The following is a 14,643-nucleotide window of genomic DNA, read 5'->3' as shown; positions in this document are numbered from 1 at the left end:
GTGGACAACCAAGGCGTACAGCCGAGAGAGGCACAAGTCCAATCCGCCAGAGGTAGGGGAACAGTCTTTAAGATGTGGGACAGTTTTCTCAGCCCCTCACGTACCACAGCCCCTGAGGTGCGGGGTAGTGCCACAAGAAATCCTAAGTTTGCCCAGATGCTCAAGGAGTACCTTGCAGATCGAACAACTGTACTCCGACATTCCTCTGTGCCTTACAATTATTGGGTATCCAAGGTGGACACGTGGCATGAATTGGCTCTCTACGCCTTGGAAGTCCTGGCCTGCCCTGCCGCTAGCGTTTTGTCAGAGCGTGTTTTTAGTGCCGCAGGTGGAATCATTACAGATAAACGCACCCGCCTGTCAACTGAAAATGCTGACAGGCTGACTCTGATCAAGATGAACAAGGGTTGGATTGGGCCACACTTCACCACACCACCAGCAAATGAGAGCGGAATTTAAAGTTTGTAACGGGAATTTGCCATGTACCTCCAGTCACCCATGGGTACACACTTCTGGACTTTGGATAATCGCTGGACTGCTCCTCCTTCTCCTCATGCGCCACCATGATGACCGTTACAAGAGTTAGGCCTTTGTTTCAGGTATACCCCCAGTGGTAAATTTTTTCGCCCATTCTTTGCAGAATGGACATTACAACGACAGGAGACCCGCTCCTTTGCAATGGGAACAATGTTTTGAGGCCCTCATGCACGTCTCTATGCAGGGACAACGTGGAGCCTCCCAATTTTTGGCTGCCCTGCCAAAGGGCTATACTATAATACACCCACTTCCTGACAATGGACACTTAATGTTTTGAGGCCCTCATGCACGTCTCTATCCAGGGACAACGTGGAGCCTCCCAATTTTTGGCTGCCCTGCCAAAGGGCTATACTACAAAAGACCCACTTCCTGACAATGGACACTTAATGTTTTGAGGCCCTCATGCACGTCTCTATCCAGGGACAACGTGGAGCCTCCCAATTTTTGGCTGCCCTGCCTAAGGGCTATACTATAATACACCCACTTCCTGACAATGGACACTTAATGTTTTGAGGCCCTCATGCACGTCTCTATCCAGGGACAACGTGGAGCCCTCCCAATTTTTGGCTGCCCTGCCAAAGGGCTATACTGCAAAAGACCCACTTCCTGACAATGGACACTTAATGTTTTGAGGCCCTCATGCACGTCTCTATCCATGGATTTGGAGCATGGAGACGATTATCTCGGGATTGCAAGATAACCAAACAAAACTTTTAGTGGATTTCTACTTATTTTATTAAATATCATCTCCACCAAACAGGACAAGCTTGCATCTGTTATAGTTTTGGAGAAAAATGTGTTCATTTCATGTATGCGCGAAATGCCTTAAAAATGGCTTTAAAATGGATTTGGAGCATGGAGACGATTATCTCGGGATTGCAAGATAACCAAACAAAACTTTTAGTGGATTTCTACTTATTTTATTAAATATCATCTCCACCAAACAGGACAAGCTTGCATCTGTTATAGTTTTGGAGAAAAATGTGTTCATTTCATGTATGCGCGAAATGCCTTAAAAATGGCTTTAAAATGGATTTGGAGCATGGAGACGATTATCTCGGGATTGCAAGATAACCAAACAAAACTTTTAGTGGATTTCTACTTATTTTATTAAATATCATCTCCACCAAACAGGACAAGCTTGCATCTGTTATAGTTTTGGAGAAAAATGTGTTCATTTCATGTATGCGCGAAATGCCTTAAAATGGCTTTAAAATGGATTTGGAGCATGGAGACGATTATCTCGGGATTGCAAGATAACCAAACAAAACTTTTAGTGGATTTCTACTTATTTTATTAAATATCATCTCCACCAAACAGGACAAGCTTGCATCTGTTATAGTTTTGGAGAAAAATGTGTTCATTTCATGTATGCGCGAAATGCCTTAAAAATGGCTTTAAAATGGATTTGGAGCATGGAGACGATTATCTCGGGATTGCAAGATAACCAAACAAAACTTTTAGTGGATTTCTACTTATTTTATTAAATATCATCTCCACCAAACAGGACAAGCTTGCATCTGTTATAGTTTTGGAGAAAAATGTGTTCATTTCATGTATGCGCGAAATGCCTTAAAAATGGCTTTAAAATGGATTTGGAGCATGGAGACGATTATCTCGGGATTGCAAGATAACCAAACAAAACTTTTAGTGGATTTCTACTTATTTTATTAAATATCATCTCCACCAAACAGGACAAGCTTGCATCTGTTATAGTTTTGGAGAAAAATGTGTTCATTTCATGTATGCGCGAAATGCCTTAAAAATGGCTTTAAAATGGATTTGGAGCATGGAGACGATTATCTCGGGATTGCAAGATAACCAAACAAAACTTTTAGTGGATTTCTACTTATTTTATTAAATATCATCTCCACCAAACAGGACAAGCTTGCATCTGTTATAGTTTTGGAGAAAAATGTGTTCATTTCATGTATGCGCGAAATGCCTTAAAAATGGCTTTAAAATGGATTTGGAGCATGGAGACGATTATCTCGGGATTGCAAGATAACCAAACAAAACTTTTAGTGGATTTCTACTTATTTTATTAAATATCATCTCCACCAAACATGACAAGCTTGCATCTGTTATAGTTTTGGAGAAAAATGTGTTCATTTCATGTATGCGCGAAATGCCTTAAAAATGGCTTTAAAATGGATTTGGAGCATGGAGACGATTATCTCGGGATTGCAAGATAACCAAACAAAACTTTTAGTGGATTTCTACTTATTTTATTAAATATCATCTCCACCAAACAGGACAAGCTTGCATCTGTTATAGTTTTGGAGAAAAATGTGTTCATTTCATGTATGCGCGAAATGCCTTAAAAATGGCTTTAAAATGGATTTGGAGCATGGAGACGATTATCTCGGGATTGCAAGATAACCAAACAAAACTTTTAGCTGGATTTCTACTTATTTTATTAAATATCATCTCCACCAAACAGGACAAGCTTGCATCTGTTATAGTTTTGGAGAAAAATGTGTTCATTTCATGTATGCGCGAAATGCCTTAAAAATGGCTTTAAAATGGATTTGGAGCATGGAGACGATTATCTCGGGATTGCAAGATAACCAAACAAAACTTTTAGTGGATTTCTACTTATTTTATTAAATATCATCTCCACCAAACAGGACAAGCTTGCATCTGTTATAGTTTTGGAGAAAAATGTGTTCATTTCATGTATGCGCGAAATGCCTTAAAAATGGCTTTAAAATGGATTTGGAGCATGGAGACGATTATCTCGGGATTGCAAGATAACCAAACAAAACTTTTAGTGGATTTCTACTTATTTTATTAAATATCATCTCCACCAAACAGGACAAGCTTGCATCTGTTATAGTTTTGGAGAAAAATGTGTTCATTTCATGTATGCGCGAAATGCCTTAAAAATGGCTTTAAAATGGATTTGGAGCATGGAGACGATTATCTCGGGATTGCAAGATAACCAAACAAAACTTTTAGTGGATTTCTACTTATTTTATTAAATATCATCTCCACCAAACAGGACAAGCTTGCATCTGTTATAGTTTTGGAGAAAAATGTGTTCATTTCATGTATGCGCGAAATGCCTTAAAAATGGCTTTAAAATGGATTTGGAGCATGGAGACGATTATCTCGGGATTGCAAGATAACCAAACAAAACTTTTAGTGGATTTCTACTTATTTTATTAAATATCATCTCCACCAAACAGGACAAGCTTGCATCTGTTATAGTTTTGGAGAAAAATGTGTTCATTTCATGTATGCGCGAAATGCCTTAAAAATGGCTTTAAAATGGATTTGGAGCATGGAGACGATTATCTCGGGATTGCAAGATAACCAAACAAAACTTTTAGTGGATTTCTACTTATTTTATTAAATATCATCTCCACCAAACAGGACAAGCTTGCATCTGTTATAGTTTTGGAGAAAAATGTGTTCATTTCATGTATGCGCGAAATGCCTTAAAAATGGCTTTAAAATGGATTTGGAGCATGGAGACGATTATCTCGGGATTGCAAGATAACCAAACAAAACTTTTAGTGGATTTCTACTTATTTTATTAAATATCATCTCCACCAAACAGGACAAGCTTGCATCTGTTATAGTTTTGGAGAAAAATGTGTTCATTTCATGTATGCGCGAAATGCCTTAAAAATGGCTTTAAAATGGATTTGGAGCATGGAGACGATTATCTCGGGATTGCAAGATAACCAAACAAAACTTTTAGTGGATTTCTACTTATTTTATTAAATATCATCTCCACCAAACAGGACAAGCTTGCATCTGTTATAGTTTTGGAGAAAAATGTGTTCATTTCATGTATGCGCGAAATGCCTTAAAAATGGCTTTAAAATGGATTTGGAGCATGGAGACGATTATCTCGGGATTGCAAGATAACCAAACAAAACTTTTAGTGGATTTCTACTTATTTTATTAAATATCATCTCCACCAAACAGGACAAGCTTGCATCTGTTATAGTTTTGGAGAAAAATGTGTTCATTTCATGTATGCGCGAAATGCCTTAAAAATGGCTTTAAAATGGATTTGGAGCATGGAGACGATTATCTCGGGATTGCAAGATAACCAAACAAAACTTTTAGTGGATTTCTACTTATTTTATTAAATATCATCTCCACCAAACAGGACAAGCTTGCATCTGTTATAGTTTTGGAGAAAAATGTGTTCATTTCATGTATGCGCGAAATGCCTTAAAAATGGCTTTAAAATGGATTTGGAGCATGGAGACGATTATCTCGGGATTGCAAGATAACCAAACAAAACTTTTAGTGGATTTCTACTTATTTTATTAAATATCATCTCCACCAAACAGGACAAGCTTGCATCTGTTATAGTTTTGGAGAAAAATGTGTTCATTTCATGTATGCGCGAAATGCCTTAAAAATGGCTTTAAAATGGATTTGGAGCATGGAGACGATTATCTCGGGATTGCAAGATAACCAAACAAAACTTTTAGTGGATTTCTACTTATTTTATTAAATATCATCTCCACCAAACAGGACAAGCTTGCATCTGTTATAGTTTTGGAGAAAAATGTGTTCATTTCATGTATGCGCGAAATGCCTTAAAAATGGCTTTAAAATGGATTTGGAGCATGGAGACGATTATCTCGGGATTGCAAGATAACCAAACAAAACTTTTAGTGGATTTCTACTTATTTTATTAAATATCATCTCCACCAAACAGGACAAGCTTGCATCTGTTATAGTTTTGGAGAAAAATGTGTTCATTTCATGTATGCGCGAAATGCCTTAAAAATGGCTTTAAAATGGATTTGGAGCATGGAGACGATTATCTCGGGATTGCAAGATAACCAAACAAAACTTTTAGTGGATTTCTACTTATTTTATTAAATATCATCTCCACCAAACAGGACAAGCTTGCATCTGTTATAGTTTTGGAGAAAAATGTGTTCATTTCATGTATGCGCGAAATGCCTTAAAAATGGCTTTAAAATGGATTTGGAGCATGGAGACGATTATCTCGGGATTGCAAGATAACCAAACAAAACTTTTAGTGGATTTCTACTTATTTTATTAAATATCATCTCCACCAAACAGGACAAGCTTGCATCTGTTATAGTTTTGGAGAAAAATGTGTTCATTTCATGTATGCGCGAAATGCCTTAAAAATGGCTTTAAAATGGATTTGGAGCATGGAGACGATTATCTCGGGATTGCAAGATAACCAAACAAAACTTTTAGTGGATTTCTACTTATTTTATTAAATATCATCTCCACCAAACAGGACAAGCTTGCATCTGTTATAGTTTTGGAGAAAAATGTGTTCATTTCATGTATGCGCGAAATGCCTTAAAAATGGCTTTAAAATGGATTTGGAGCATGGAGACGATTATCTCGGGATTGCAAGATAACCAAACAAAACTTTTAGTGGATTTCTACTTATTTTATTAAATATCATCTCCACCAAACAGGACAAGCTTGCATCTGTTATAGTTTTGGAGAAAAATGTGTTCATTTCATGTATGCGCGAAATGCCTTAAAAATGGCTTTAAAATGGATTTGGAGCATGGAGACGATTATCTCGGGATTGCAAGATAACCAAACAAAACTTTTAGTGGATTTCTACTTATTTTATTAAATATCATCTCCACCAAACAGGACAAGCTTGCATCTGTTATAGTTTTGGAGAAAAATGTGTTCATTTCATGTATGCGCGAAATGCCTTAAAAATGGCTTTAAAATGGATTTGGAGCATGGAGACGATTATCTCGGGATTGCAAGATAACCAAACAAAACTTTTAGTGGATTTCTACTTATTTTATTAAATATCATCTCCACCAAACAGGACAAGCTTGCATCTGTTATAGTTTTGGAGAAAAATGTGTTCATTTCATGTATGCGCGAAATGCCTTAAAAATGGCTTTAAAATGGATTTGGAGCATGGAGACGATTATCTCGGGATTGCAAGATAACCAAACAAAACTTTTAGTGGATTTCTACTTATTTTATTAAATATCATCTCCACCAAACAGGACAAGCTTGCATCTGTTATAGTTTTGGAGAAAAATGTGTTCATTTCATGTATGCGCGAAATGCCTTAAAAATGGCTTTAAAATGGATTTGGAGCATGGAGACGATTATCTCGGGATTGCAAGATAACCAAACAAAACTTTTAGTGGATTTCTACTTATTTTATTAAATATCATCTCCACCAAACAGGACAAGCTTGCATCTGTTATAGTTTTGGAGAAAAATGTGTTCATTTCATGTATGCGCGAAATGCCTTAAAAATGGCTTTAAAATGGATTTGGAGCATGGAGACGATTCGCGGATTGCAAGATAACCAAACAAAACTTTTAGTGGATTTCTACTTATTTTATTAAATATCATCTCCACCAAACAGGACAAGCTTGCATCTGTTATAGTTTTGGAGAAAAATGTGTTCATTTCATGTATGCGCGAAATGCCTTAAAAATGGCTTTAAAATGGATTTGGAGCATGGAGACGATTATCTCGGGATTGCAAGATAACCAAACAAAACTTTTAGTGGATTTCTACTTATTTTATTAAATATCATCTCCACCAAACAGGACAAGCTTGCATCTGTTATAGTTTTGGAGAAAAATGTGTTCATTTCATGTATGCGCGAAATGCCTTAAAAATGGCTTTAAAATGGATTTGGAGCATGGAGACGATTATCTCGGGATTGCAAGATAACCAAACAAAACTTTTAGTGGATTTCTACTTATTTTATTAAATATCATCTCCACCAAACAGGACAAGCTTGCATCTGTTATAGTTTTGGAGAAAAATGTGTTCATTTCATGTATGCGCGAAATGCCTTAAAAATGGCTTTAAAATGGATTTGGAGCATGGAGACGATTATCTCGGGATTGCAAGATAACCAAACAAAACTTTTAGTGGATTTCTACTTATTTTATTAAATATCATCTCCACCAAACAGGACAAGCTTGCATCTGTTATAGTTTTGGAGAAAAATGTGTTCATTTCATGTATGCGCGAAATGCCTTAAAAATGGCTTTAAAATGGATTTGGAGCATGGAGACGATTATCTCGGGATTGCAAGATAACCAAACAAAACTTTTAGTGGATTTCTACTTATTTTATTAAATATCATCTCCACCAAACAGGACAAGCTTGCATCTGTTATAGTTTTGGAGAAAAATGTGTTCATTTCATGTATGCGCGAAATGCCTTAAAAATGGCTTTAAAATGGATTTGGAGCATGGAGACGATTATCTCGGGATTGCAAGATAACCAAACAAAACTTTTAGTGGATTTCTACTTATTTTATTAAATATCATCTCCACCAAACAGGACAAGCTTGCATCTGTTATAGTTTTGGAGAAAAATGTGTTCATTTCATGTATGCGCGAAATGCCTTAAAAATGGCTTTAAAATGGATTTGGAGCATGGAGACGATTATCTCGGGATTGCAAGATAACCAAACAAAACTTTTAGTGGATTTCTACTTATTTTATTAAATATCATCTCCACCAAACAGGACAAGCTTGCATCTGTTATAGTTTTGGAGAAAAATGTGTTCATTTCATGTATGCGCGAAATGCCTTAAAAATGGCTTTAAAATGGATTTGGAGCATGGAGACGATTATCTCGGGATTGCAAGATAACCAAACAAAACTTTTAGTGGATTTCTACTTATTTTATTAAATATCATCTCCACCAAACAGGACAAGCTTGCATCTGTTATAGTTTTGGAGAAAAATGTGTTCATTTCATGTATGCGCGAAATGCCTTAAAAATGGCTTTAAAATGGATTTGGAGCATGGAGACGATTATCTCGGGATTGCAAGATAACCAAACAAAACTTTTAGTGGATTTCTACTTATTTTATTAAATATCATCTCCACCAAACAGGACAAGCTTGCATCTGTTATAGTTTTGGAGAAAAATGTGTTCATTTCATGTATGCGCGAAATGCCTTAAAAATGGCTTTAAAATGGATTTGGAGCATGGAGACGATTATCTCGGGATTGCAAGATAACCAAACAAAACTTTTAGTGGATTTCTACTTATTTTATTAAATATCATCTCCACCAAACAGGACAAGCTTGCATCTGTTATAGTTTTGGAGAAAAATGTGTTCATTTCATGTATGCGCGAAATGCCTTAAAAATGGCTTTAAAATGGATTTGGAGCATGGAGACGATTATCTCGGGATTGCAAGATAACCAAACAAAACTTTTAGTGGATTTCTACTTATTTTATTAAATATCATCTCCACCAAACAGGACAAGCTTGCATCTGTTATAGTTTTGGAGAAAAATGTGTTCATTTCATGTATGCGCGAAATGCCTTAAAAATGGCTTTAAAATGGATTTGGAGCATGGAGACGATTATCTCGGGATTGCAAGATAACCAAACAAAACTTTTAGTGGATTTCTACTTATTTTATTAAATATCATCTCCACCAAACAGGACAAGCTTGCATCTGTTATAGTTTTGGAGAAAAATGTGTTCATTTCATGTATGCGCGAAATGCCTTAAAAATGGCTTTAAAATGGATTTGGAGCATGGAGACGATTATCTCGGGATTGCAAGATAACCAAACAAAACTTTTAGTGGATTTCTACTTATTTTATTAAATATCATCTCCACCAAACAGGACAAGCTTGCATCTGTTATAGTTTTGGAGAAAAATGTGTTCATTTCATGTATGCGCGAAATGCCTTAAAAATGGCTTTAAAATGGATTTGGAGCATGGAGACGATTATCTCGGGATTGCAAGATAACCAAACAAAACTTTTAGTGGATTTCTACTTATTTTATTAAATATCATCTCCACCAAACAGGACAAGCTTGCATCTGTTATAGTTTTGGAGAAAAATGTGTTCATTTCATGTATGCGCGAAATGCCTTAAAAATGGCTTTAAAATGGATTTGGAGCATGGAGACGATTATCTCGGGATTGCAAGATAACCAAACAAAACTTTTAGTGGATTTCTACTTATTTTATTAAATATCATCTCCACCAAACAGGACAAGCTTGCATCTGTTATAGTTTTGGAGAAAAATGTGTTCATTTCATGTATGCGCGAAATGCCTTAAAAATGGCTTTAAAATGGATTTGGAGCATGGAGACGATTATCTCGGGATTGCAAGATAACCAAACAAAACTTTTAGTGGATTTCTACTTATTTTATTAAATATCATCTCCACCAAACAGGACAAGCTTGCATCTGTTATAGTTTTGGAGAAAAATGTGTTCATTTCATGTATGCGCGAAATGCCTTAAAAATGGCTTTAAAATGGATTTGGAGCATGGAGACGATTATCTCGGGATTGCAAGATAACCAAACAAAACTTTTAGTGGATTTCTACTTATTTTATTAAATATCATCTCCACCAAACAGGACAAGCTTGCATCTGTTATAGTTTTGGAGAAAAATGTGTTCATTTCATGTATGCGCGAAATGCCTTAAAAATGGCTTTAAAATGGATTTGGAGCATGGAGACGATTATCTCGGGATTGCAAGATAACCAAACAAAACTTTTAGTGGATTTCTACTTATTTTATTAAATATCATCTCCACCAAACAGGACAAGCTTGCATCTGTTATAGTTTTGGAGAAAAATGTGTTCATTTCATGTATGCGCGAAATGCCTTAAAAATGGCTTTAAAATGGATTTGGAGCATGGAGACGATTATCTCGGGATTGCAAGATAACCAAACAAAACTTTTAGTGGATTTCTACTTATTTTATTAAATATCATCTCCACCAAACAGGACAAGCTTGCATCTGTTATAGTTTTGGAGAAAAATGTGTTCATTTCATGTATGCGCGAAATGCCTTAAAAATGGCTTTAAAATGGATTTGGAGCATGGAGACGATTATCTCGGGATTGCAAGATAACCAAACAAAACTTTTAGTGGATTTCTACTTATTTTATTAAATATCATCTCCACCAAACAGGACAAGCTTGCATCTGTTATAGTTTTGGAGAAAAATGTGTTCATTTCATGTATGCGCGAAATGCCTTAAAAATGGCTTTAAAATGGATTTGGAGCATGGAGACGATTATCTCGGGATTGCAAGATAACCAAACAAAACTTTTAGTGGATTTCTACTTATTTTATTAAATATCATCTCCACCAAACAGGACAAGCTTGCATCTGTTATAGTTTTGGAGAAAAATGTGTTCATTTCATGTATGCGCGAAATGCCTTAAAAATGGCTTTAAAATGGATTTGGAGCATGGAGACGATTATCTCGGGATTGCAAGATAACCAAACAAAACTTTTAGTGGATTTCTACTTATTTTATTAAATATCATCTCCACCAAACAGGACAAGCTTGCATCTGTTATAGTTTTGGAGAAAAATGTGTTCATTTCATGTATGCGCGAAATGCCTTAAAAATGGCTTTAAAATGGATTTGGAGCATGGAGACGATTATCTCGGGATTGCAAGATAACCAAACAAAACTTTTAGTGGATTTCTACTTATTTTATTAAATATCATCTCCACCAAACAGGACAAGCTTGCATCTGTTATAGTTTTGGAGAAAAATGTGTTCATTTCATGTATGCGCGAAATGCCTTAAAAATGGCTTTAAAATGGATTTGGAGCATGGAGACGATTATCTCGGGATTGCAAGATAACCAAACAAAACTTTTAGTGGATTTCTACTTATTTTATTAAATATCATCTCCACCAAACAGGACAAGCTTGCATCTGTTATAGTTTTGGAGAAAAATGTGTTCATTTCATGTATGCGCGAAATGCCTTAAAAATGGCTTTAAAATGGATTTGGAGCATGGAGACGATTATCTCGGGATTGCAAGATAACCAAACAAAACTTTTAGTGGATTTCTACTTATTTTATTAAATATCATCTCCACCAAACAGGACAAGCTTGCATCTGTTATAGTTTTGGAGAAAAATGTGTTCATTTCATGTATGCGCGAAATGCCTTAAAAATGGCTTTAAAATGGATTTGGAGCATGGAGACGATTATCTCGGGATTGCAAGATAACCAAACAAAACTTTTAGTGGATTTCTACTTATTTTATTAAATATCATCTCCACCAAACAGGACAAGCTTGCATCTGTTATAGTTTTGGAGAAAAATGTGTTCATTTCATGTATGCGCGAAATGCCTTAAAAATGGCTTTAAAATGGATTTGGAGCATGGAGACGATTATCTCGGGATTGCAAGATAACCAAACAAAACTTTTAGTGGATTTCTACTTATTTTATTAAATATCATCTCCACCAAACAGGACAAGCTTGCATCTGTTATAGTTTTGGAGAAAAATGTGTTCATTTCATGTATGCGCGAAATGCCTTAAAAATGGCTTTAAAATGGATTTGGAGCATGGAGACGATTATCTCGGGATTTCAAGATAACCAAACAAAACTTTTAGTGGATTTCTACTTATTTTATTAAATATCATCTCCACCAAACAGGACAAGCTTGCATCTGTTATAGTTTTGGAGAAAAATGTGTTCATTTCATGTATGCGCGAAATGCCTTAAAAATGGCTTTAAAATGGATTTGGAGCATGGAGACGATTATCTCGGGATTGCAAGATAACCAAACAAAACTTTTAGTGGATTTCTACTTATTTTATTAAATATCATCTCCACCAAACAGGACAAGCTTGCATCTGTTATAGTTTTGGAGAAAAATGTGTTCATTTCATGTATGCGCGAAATGCCTTAAAAATGGCTTTAAAATGGATTTGGAGCATGGAGACGATTATCTCGGGATTGCAAGATAACCAAACAAAACTTTTAGTGGATTTCTACTTATTTTATTAAATATCATCTCCACCAAACAGGACAAGCTTGCATCTGTTATAGTTTTGGAGAAAAATGTGTTCATTTCATGTATGCGCGAAATGCCTTAAAAATGGCTTTAAAATGGATTTGGAGCATGGAGACAATTATCTCGGGATTGCAAGATAACCAAACAAAACTTTTAGTGGATTTCTACTTATTTTATTAAATATCATCTCCACCAAACAGGACAAGCTTGCATCTGTTATAGTTTTGGAGAAAAATGTGTTCATTTCATGTATGCGCGAAATGCCTTAAAAATGGCTTTAAAATGGATTTGGAGCATGGAGACGTTTATCTCGGGATTGCAAGATAACCAAACAAAACTTTTAGTGGATTTCTACTTATTTTATTAAATATCATCTCCACCAAACAGGACAAGCTTGCATCTGTTATAGTTTTGGAGAAAAATGTGTTCATTTCATGTATGCGCGAAATGCCTTAAAAATGGCTTTAAAATGGATTTGGAGCATGGAGACGATTATCTCGGGATTGCAAGATAACCAAACAAAACTTTTAGTGGATTTCTACTTATTTTATTAAATATCATCTCCACCAAACAGGACAAGCTTGCATCTGTTATAGTTTTGGAGAAAAATGTGTTCATTTCATGTATGCGCGAAATGCCTTAAAAATGGCTTTAAAATGGATTTGGAGCATGGAGACGATTATCTCGGGATTGCAAGATAACCAAACAAAACTTTTAGTGGATTTCTACTTATTTTATTAAATATCATCTCCACCAAACAGGACAAGCTTGCATCTGTTATAGTTTTGGAGAAAAATGTGTTCATTTCATGTATGCGCGAAATGCCTTAAAAATGGCTTTAAAATGGATTTGGAGCATGGAGACGATTATCTCTGAAACTTTTACTGGATTTCCACTTACTTTATCAAATCTCATCTCCACCACACAGGACAAGTTTGCATCTGTTATAGTTTTGGAGAAAATTGTGGTCATTTCATTTTTGCGCGAATGTGTTCAGATTCCTTTTTTATTGCATTTGGCACATGGTGACGATTATCTCGAGAGTGCAAAGTAGCCAAATGAAACTTTTACTGGATTTCCACTTACTTTATCAAATCCCATCTCCACCACACAGGACAAGTTAGCATCTGTTATAGTTTTGGAGAAAATTGTGGTCATTTCATTTTTGCGCGAATGTGTTCAGATTCCTTTTTTATTGCATTTGGCACATGGTGACGATTATCTCGAGAGTGCAAAGTAGCCAAATGAAACTTTTACTGGATTTCCACTTACTTTATCAAATCTCATCTCCACCACACAGGACAAGTTTGCATGTGTTATAGTTTTGGAGAAAATTGTGGTCATTTCATTTTTGCGCGAATGTGTTCAGATTCCTGTTTTAATATTGCATTTGGCACATGGTGACGATTATCTCGAGAGTGCAAAGTAGCCAAATGAAACTTTTACTGGATTTCCACTTACTTTATCAAATCTCATCTCCACCACACAGGACAAGTTTGCATCTGTTATAGTTTTGGAGAAAATTGTGGTCATTTCATTTTTGCGCGAATGTGTTCAGATTCCTTTTTTATTGCATTTGGCACATGGTGACGATTATCTCGAGAGTGCAAAGTAGCCAAATGAAACTTTTACTGGATTTTTACTTACTTTATCAAATCTCATCTCCACCACACAGGACAAGTTTGCATCTGTTATAGTTTTGGAGAAAATTGTGGTCATTTCATTTTTGCGCGAATGTGTTCAGATTACTGTTTTAATATTGCATTTGGCACATGGTGACGATTATCTCGAGAGTGCAAAGTAGCCAAATGAAACTTTTACTGGATTTCCACTTACTTTATCAAATCTCATCTCCACCACACAGGACAAGTTTGCATCTGTTATAGTTTTGGAGAAAATTGTGGTCATTTCATTTTTGCGCGAATGTGTTCAGATTCCTTTTTTATTGCATTTGGCACATGGTGACGATTATCTCGAGAGTGCAAAGTAGCCAAATGAAACTTTTACTGGATTTCCACTTACTTTATCAAATCTCATCTCCACCACACAGGACAAGTTTGCATCTGTTATAGTTTTGGAGAAAATTGTGGTCATTTCATTTTTGCGCGAATGTGTTCAGATTACTGTTTTAATATTGCATTTGGCACATGGTGACGATTATCTCGAGAGTGCAAAGTAGCCAAATGAAACTTTTACTGGATTTCCACTTACTTTATCAAATCTCATCTCCACCACACAGGACAAGTTTGCATCTGTTATAGTTTTGGAGAAAATTGTGGTCATTTCATTTTTGCGCGAATGTGTTCAGATTCCTTTTTTATTGCATTTG

Source organism: Anomaloglossus baeobatrachus, unplaced genomic scaffold (assembly GCF_048569485.1).
Source record: "Anomaloglossus baeobatrachus isolate aAnoBae1 unplaced genomic scaffold, aAnoBae1.hap1 Scaffold_66, whole genome shotgun sequence".
NCBI lineage: Eukaryota > Metazoa > Chordata > Amphibia > Anura > Aromobatidae > Anomaloglossus > Anomaloglossus baeobatrachus.
The sequence above is the reverse complement of the archived record's forward strand: the minus strand, read 5'-3'. Positions refer to the sequence as shown.